We start from the raw sequence: 8,558 nt of genomic DNA on the forward strand, positions 1-8,558 counted from the left end.
GGCACGTTTTCATGATAAAAGCATAATGATAGGCGAAATAAAATACAAATAAAATGTGATTAATACACAGTCAACAGAATTATTGGTATTTTCATTCAGACATGTAAATAACGATCAATAACTTGATTTGAGTGAACATATGTTAATTTTGTATAGTTTGGTTTTAATACATTTTTTAAACACACGTGCATATTTTTTTCTGTAAACCCTAACAATCTTGGAGAATCTTCGGATGTAATAACCTTTTATAAATAAAAACAGCTTTATGACTGAAGTCACTGTGTTTGTAGAATTAAATGCTCTATAAACCTTCATTCTGCACGAGAACCATCAGCTACAAAGTCAGGGGTGGATTTCCACTAAAAAAGTGGCCCTGGATTTTCTGGATATAGATCAGAGACAGGTTGTGTGTGTGTGTGTGTGTGTGTGTGTGTGTGTGAGAGAGAGAGAGAGAGAGATAGGGGTGACAGAAAGAGAGGCAGGCAAACAGACAGACAGGCAGAGAGAGAGGGGGAGAGACAGAGAGAGAGAGAGAGAGAGAGAGAGAGAGAGAGAGAGAGGCAGACAGAGAGAGAGGGTGAGAGAGAGAGAGAGAGAGAGAGGCAGACAGACAGAGAGAGAGGGTGAGAGAGAGAGAGAGAGAGAGAGAGGCAGACAGACAGAGAGAGAGAGAGAGAGAGAGAGAGAGATTTGCATTAGGCCAAGTGGTAAATTTTAAATTATTCACATTTTTCCACGTTTTCTTTTTTTCCTCTTTTGTGTCCATGGAGGAAACCACTCTCTATTCCCTCAGTGCTTCAGTGTACACCATGGAGCAGACGAACTACATGTTTGAGAGATTTTGAGAGAAAATAAATTAGAACGGTTTTAATGGAACTGAGTGTTTTAATGCGCCGCACCTGAGCGCCTTCCACCTGGGCTCGTCGTAGCTTCTTCACGCATGCGCGTTCACCTGCCTGGAGCACATCCACAGGTAAGATCTTTTTAGGCTTCTTATTAAAACCCTCTGTACGCTACCACCGGGACACACACACACAGAGACTTATTTTAATACGCAAATCTACGGTGGGCGAGAAGCGCAAAACACAATAACAAATCCATAAACACAAGGAGAATTCAGACAGAGTGGGAAGGTTCGGTATAGTGTGTGAATGGAATTCTTCCCTCTGATTGGACGAGACATCTGTCACTCAGGATCTACAGGAATGAGTAAATTGTGTATCTCACGTTATTTCTTGTCCATGTGTGGAGTTCTGCTTTCACTCTAAACCATTTCCTTTCGACAGTGCAACTTTAAATCTTTATAAGAAAATAACAAACACATATATTAATCTTTATAAGAAAATGTTCATTCATTCAGCTCTACTGTGAGGAAGGAGGTTCATATGGTGTGATGTTGGAGATACTGATAGTGTATCATGGATTAGTTTACCACCTCTAAACACACACCTGAAGAACACAGGAATGTTCCAGAGACCAAACTATTCCAGATGAAACGATATAAGGAAGAAAGGATATAAGGAGCGCTATAAGAGCAGAGCTGTGTTCATACACACACCAATCCACTTTCTACTGCCGCAGCTACTGCTGGACTTCCTCTAGATCCTGAGTGTCTGATGTCTCGTCCAATCAGAGGGAAGAATTCCATTCCTAGCGGCCTGAATCGTCCTTGTGTTTATGGGTTTGTTATTTTGTTTTGCACTTCTTGGCCACCGTATACTTGTCCTACTTAGCAGTTCCATTCATCACAATAAAGTAGGTCTTGCTTTTTGCTGGACAGAACCACCCTCTGACCTCTAGCATCTGACTGTTGTTTGAGGTTGTGGGATGGTCCTGTGAGCAGTGATGCTCCTTAAGAGTGTGCACAGGTTCTGTTTGGGCAGTGATTTATTCTGAATATATCTATTGCACATATCTATGTCCAGGGCCGACTGTGTAGTATTTGTTTATGACCTCGTCTATGATTTGGCCTGGACATTCTTTCTGTTCTGTTCAGAGCTTCGTAATGAACTTGTCAAACCATCAGGAAATGGGTTAACCACCACTTCATTTTCTGCTGACGTCTTTTCTCTATCAGTGTTGCCCGTAGATAACTCAGAATGATCTTCTCCCTCTTGGTCTACGTGTTTTTAGCTCTTCAGCTCAGCTGTAGCAGAATTATGCAAAATTCAATTATTTCAACTAATCAGAGAAAATGGTGAGCTTTCATGGCGCTTCTTCCTTCGCCAAAAAATAAACTTCCGTATAATTATTCAGAATTGATCTCAAAAACCATTATATACTGTATATATCATTAAAAAACTGCAAATTTTCCCTTTGAAACTGATGTCATTTTGTGCATTCTGACTGAGAACTGTTGATCACATACAAGTTCAAAGTTCATGTTTTCCTCCGCATCAAGAGAGACTGGAGATTCCGCCATGTTTGTTATGCGATGATTCCCATGCTCTAAGCCGAAACCAAGGAATATGAGGTAAATATTCCGAGAGGTGCCAGTGGCTTTTTATTCAGAAAATGTCCTGAAATTTCTGAACTTCCAAAAACTCATATCTGAAGTTCTAACAGAGAGATTTTTTAAATGTTAACTGTCCTGTAAAGCTTCTTCGCCTGGCTGTAATGTATCACTGTGGTTGATAATTAATGTAGTCTTTTGCTGTTGTAGAAAATCTGCCTCAGGGTTCCATGTGCTCTGCATGTTGAGATGTTTTTCTGCTCACCACCGCTGTGAAGAACGTACAAGGTACAATAGCCTTCCTGCCAGCTCAGTCAAGTCTAACCAGTCTCCCATGACCCTCTCTCATCAGCAAGTCCCTGAAGGAAAGGATGTTTTTTGGGGTTTTTTGCACACCAAATCCCAGGAAATCAACTCAAGGCTTCACTGTCTGGAACCAACAACCATGTCATAGTCAAATGTCTTTCATGTGAACATTAACTGATCTGGAGCTGTATGATTTTATGCATTGAACTACTTCCATGTGATTGGCTGATTTGATCATTGCATTAATAAGCAGGTGTTCCTAATAAAGTGGCTGATGAATGTATCTTGCTTTTTTTTGTTTTTCTGGTTGTCATTTTAAAAGAAAACACCAACATGTTTGTTTGGGGTTGTGGTAAAAAGCAATGGTGCTGCCGTGTGTATAGTTGAGGGCTGAATCAGGCGTGGTATCGGGTGAATCGGGCGTGGCATCAGGCGAATCGGGCGTGGCATCAGGCGAATCGGGCGTGGCATCGGGCGAATCTGGCGTGGTATCGGGCGAATCGGGTGTGGTAGCGGGCGAATCTGGCGTGGTATCGGGCGAATCGGGCGTGGTAGCGGGCGAATCGGGCGTGGTAGCGGGCGAATCGGGTGTGGTAAAAGGGTGTGAGTATGGTGGAAAGATGTTTGAAGATGGCGATAAAGTTGGGAACAGAATATTGTTGCTGAATTCCCTATATATGCAAAGAAAGCCAACAGTCTTCCTTCAAGTTAACTAACCCTGTCTGTTCACCTGTCCTGAGCTCGCCCTTTGGACAGACTCTTGGCCAACCGCACCATCATCACTCCCTGACCGCAGCTGCCCAAATATTACCCCTCTCTAAGGCCACGTCCTCCAGCCATTCTACACTCTCAGGTCACACTGGCACGCTATTAAATCACGCTCTTGACCACTCCCCAGTCACACCCTATGACTCTTAAGTCCTGCTCTCAGGTCACTCTGGCTGTGCTGTACCTTCCATGCTCATTACCACCAATTCCTGAACAGTCTATGCTTCACCCCATAGTTGAAGCTCACCCGAATAAGTTAAAAGCCAAAATACAGACTCAAACCATGATTGTGTGGCATCAGAAACTATAATACAGGACATGTAGCACAGTTGATTATTGGACTTTTCTCTCAACCACATGCAAGATTATTCTGGACTGTTCAGGGTTGTATGCTTACTCCTGAGTTAGAAGACAGGTTTAAGAAGTCTCTGACAGATTCACACCAAGTGAGGTACTCTGTACACTCCAACATCGCTCATCCTGAGCCATCTACAGTTACAGCCTGGTACCAACAAGCTCATCACCCAGAAACAAAGCTCATCTGGTTGAGCCACAGGACATTATACATGGCTAGCTAGGCTTTTTGTTTTGGGGAATTTTTACTTTTGTATGCGTCGTTAAAACACACAGATTCAAACCTAGGCCAGGCTGCAGGAGAAGCCCTGATGCTAACCACTACACCACCACAGAACAGCTTAGGAGGCTGTTGTTTATAGGATTTTTGTCTTAATAAATGGTGAAGCCAGTAAAATGTTAAATCTATAGCAGAGACATCCAGATTCAAGATTCACTGCCTCAAAACAATAGCAGTGTAGTGGTTAGTGTGTGTGGTTCTTGGATCAAGTGTAATGTAAACATGTAAACAATTCAGTGTTGCTCACTGGACCATTTATTAAGACAAAAGTCCAAGCATTGAGTTTAGCCTTGTCCTCTTTGTGGTGTAGTGGTTAGTGCCGCAGGTTCTGGTACATATGATTGCTGGATCAAATCTTACAGTTTTTGCGTTAGTGTTAGAGCAGGGTTAATTGGATGAAGGTGAAATGTTCTACACTGCCCCTGGCCGGTACAACGTCCTGTGGCTCTTGTGGATGAGCATAGCCTCCAGATTGAGAGGTCGCGGGTTCAAATCCCCTTTCAGGACTGATGGATTTGGAGGAGGCTGCATGCCCGGGAGAGGCTTAGATGCTTGAGAAAGGAAAGAGGTGTTTGTGGCAATGCATGGTGTTGAAGGGCAGGTGTGTGGAGTGTTGTGTAGGATGTTGGGGTGGCAAGTAGAGTGAGGTAGACGCTCTGTGGCTGAGGCAAGTGTGGCGGCGGGTGTGGTGGCTGCAGCAGAGGGGCCTGGGGCCTGGTGGGTGTGGCGGCTGCAGCAGAGGGGCCTGGGGCCTGGTGGGTGTGGCGGCTGCAGCAGAGGGGCCTGGGGCCTGGTGGGTGTGGAGGCTGCAGCAGAGGGGCCTGGTGGGTGTGGAGGCTGCAGCAGAGGGGCCTGGTGCGGTGGCGGCTGCAGCAGAGGGGCCTGGTGCGGTGGCGGCTGCAGCAGAGGGGCCTGGTGCGGTGGCGGCTGCAGCAGAGGGGCCTGGTGCGGTGGCGGCTGCAGCAGAGGGGCCTGGTGCGGTGGCGGCTGCAGCAGAGGGGGCTGGGGCGGTTGCGGTGGGGGGTGGAGCAGAGGGGCCTGGGGCGGTGGCGGCGGCAGCAGAGGGGCCTGGTGCGGTGGCGGCTGCAGCAGAGGGGCCTGGTGCGGTGGCGGCTGCAGCAGAGGGGCCTGGTGCGGTTGCGGTGGCGGCTGCAGCAGAGGGGCCTGGTGCGGTGGCGGCTGCAGCAGAGGGGCCTGGTGCGGTGGCGGCTGCAGCAGAGGGGCCTGGCGGGTGTGGCGGCTGCAGCAGAGGGGCCTGGCGGCTGCAGCAGAGGGGCCTGGCGGCTGCAGCAGAGGGGCCTGGCGGCTGCAGCAGAGGGGCCTGGCGGCTGCAGCAAAAGAATACTAATAAGCTGGGGGGGGGTTTTGTCATCTCATTCCACCACACCCCCCTGCAGCTCTCCAGCCCGGGCCGCAGCTCTCCAGCCCCCGCCTCTCTCCCTCAGCCCGCCGCAGCTCTCCAGCCCCCGCCTCTCTCCCTCAGCCCGCCGCAGCTCTCCTGCCCCCGCCTCTCTCCCTCAGCCCGCTGCAGCTCTCCAGCCCCCGCCTCTCTCCCTCAGCCCGCTGCAGCTCTCCTGTTATACCTTAACTCCCCACCCCTCTCTGTTACTCTCCAGCCCACACTCATCTCCTCTGTAACACTATACCCCACCTGCCCCAATACCTAAGCCTCATCTTTTCTCTCCAGCACCTTCCAAATCCTTCAGTCCTGGATGGGGGTTTGAACCCGCAACCTCTCATACAACAGGCAAAGCTCATCCACGTGAGCCACAGGACCTTGTACCTGCAAGCTCCTGTATAGACCTTTTCACCTTCATCTAATTAACCCTGCACTAACACTAAAGCAAAAATCATTAGATTTGATCCAGTGATCTTACATACCAGAACCCACAGCACTAACCACTACACCACAACCAGGGATTTGCTGTTTTGACTTTTTTTCTTAATAAATGGCTCAGATTGCAACAGTGAAACGTTTATATGCCCAAAGTGAAAAAAGCCTGATTTGAACCAAGGACCTTGCACACCAAAGACCATGGGACTAACCACTATACCACCACAGAACAGTGAAGGAAGGCTGCTTATTGGATTTTTGTCCTTATAAATGGCGCAACACAGGCCAGTAAAGTGTTTTGAAGAAGACAGCCAAGTCTTGATCTAGTGACATTGGGCACGAAGGTCCATGCGCTTAACCGCTACACCAGCATGGGACAAGTTGTGAACTTGCATATTGGACATTTGTCCTAATAATAGTTTGAAGTGCTTAAACTTGAAGCAAAGCCTGGCAGCCTTGAACTGGAGACCTCATGCAAGAGAGTCAGGTACATTAACCAATACAACACAGATTGGTAAATTGATGTCATAATAAATGAGAGCACATGACACTAACCACTACACCAACAAGGAGGGCGTCTGCCTTTGGTCTAAAGAAGCAGCTCCCCTACACTTGATTTGTTTAAGCATAGCCGAGACTCAAACCAAGACTCTAACGCAATCAAAGCCCATGACTCTAACCACTAGACCAGATCAGGATGGACTTTGGTCTTAAAAAAACAGCTCAAGAAGCATCAGTTTTGTATTTAACATTAACTACAGATGCCTACACTTGATCTACAGACCTCACGCACCAGAGGTCACATGACTAACCACAAAACTGCCACATAAAAAGAGAAAGACATGCTTGTTTGACTTTTGTCTTTCTGTATTGCTCAACCAAATGCACCAAAATTTTCACTTTTGTATACTTAAGGATGCAAAAAAAGCAAAATTCCAGACTCAACCCAGGGACACACTGCATCAGAGAACAACCTGCTAACCACTACACCACAAAGGCAGGGCTTTACTGAAGGACATTTGTCATTAAAAAAGCTTCAACCGTATAAAAGGTTTATTGTAGGAGGGTTTTTTTTGACTTCTCACTTTTGTACACATATTTGTGAGCTAAAACCCAAACCCCTGACTCAAACCCAGGACTGAACTGCATCAAAGAGCAGCACACTGACCCCTACACTACTAGAAGAGTTGTTCTGCATCTTTATCTTAAAAAGTAGCTCAGAGCCAGTGTTGAAAACTAAAACAAAATGATCACCCAGACTCAAACCAGGAGCCCAGAGACTGCACCACTAACTCCTACACCAACATGGTTGTTTATTGGACTTTTGTCATTATAAAATTTGTCATTATAAGAATCAGGTCAGAGAGAGACTGTTTATTAGGCTAAAGTGAAGTCCAGCCTCAAAACATGGACCATGGGTGGGGTCTGGACTTTTGTTGTTAAAAACCTTTCAATCACAAACAAGCCCTGATTCAAGCCAGGGATGTGCTACAGCAGAGACCAAGAGACTGACCACTACACCACCACACTTTGGTACATGAACACCGTAAAAAAACCCAGACTCAAACCAGAATTTCGTTGCTATGTAGCTGTATTTTGCAATGACAGTAAAGTTGTATCTATCTATCAGAGCCCAAGACTTTAACCACTACATCAACAGCAAAGTTTTCTTACAGGACTTTTATTGTTATAAAATGTTCAACCATGCTCAAGAGTTATTTTTTCAAAAATGTCAATACACATGCTAAAGACAAGATTCAAGCCAGGAAGGTTCAAGCTCAGCACCCCCTGTGGCTGACCACTACACCACCAGAGGACAGGACAGGAGCTGGTTTATTGGACTTGTGTCTTAACAAGCAGCCCAACAAGCACCAGGTGAAGTGTTTGTGAAGCTTTAAGGATTTTCCCTCAACGCTATCATGAAGTGGTTCATTATGGGAAGCTTCTCAGCACGGTGCACACTAGCATCACCATGTGGTCATGTGAACCCAGACCACTTTGTACTCTGAAAACCATCCATCCATCCATTGTCTATACCCACTTTATTCCTAATTAGGGTCACAGGGATCTGCTGGAGCCTATCCCAGCAAGCATTGGGCGAAAGGCAGGGGTACACCCTGGACAGGTCACTATGAAAACCAGCCAGACATTAAAAAGAGAGATTTATGCACCATGTGTCAGGGTTAATACACTTATGTATGAATAGATGAGTTTGTAAATGAGATAATGAGTAATTTTATGACTCTTATTCACATAAGGATTTAAACCGAACCCTAATCCCGTGCTTGTGAACTGTAGACTTGTTCAACATTATGGCCTCAGAGTCTATCACTTATTTTTATCTACTACTTCCTCTGCCTTTTAGAAGATTTTCTCATAGTACCGGAGAGGCAGGATTCTTGTCTAGTTCCATGTTTAAAAATTCATTAGCAAACACTAGCAAAGCGAATGACTAAGCTATTTTTTTGAACCAGAATACAAAGGTTGTGTGTGGAAACGAAGCTCTGGACGTCACGGATCACGTGTTTCCGGCAAAACGTATCGATCTCCGGTTCAGTGCTTCA

The 8,558-nt window shown here is 46.1% G+C and overlaps 1 long non-coding RNA gene across 1 annotated transcript; it reads left to right on the top strand.

Annotated features, from left to right (window-relative positions):
• The first annotated feature begins 624 nt into the window (after positions 1 to 624).
• LOC131349333 (uncharacterized) lies at positions 625 to 4,832 on the top strand. The gene is made up of 3 exons (XR_009204063.1): positions 625 to 973; positions 2,402 to 2,473; positions 2,663 to 4,832. It is a non-coding gene; the product is annotated as an uncharacterized LOC131349333 (long non-coding RNA).
• The last annotated feature ends 3,726 nt before the right edge of the window (positions 4,833 to 8,558 follow it).

Source organism: Hemibagrus wyckioides, linkage group LG29, assembly GCF_019097595.1.
Source record: "Hemibagrus wyckioides isolate EC202008001 linkage group LG29, SWU_Hwy_1.0, whole genome shotgun sequence".
In the NCBI taxonomy this organism is placed as follows: Eukaryota; Metazoa; Chordata; class Actinopteri; order Siluriformes; family Bagridae; genus Hemibagrus; species Hemibagrus wyckioides.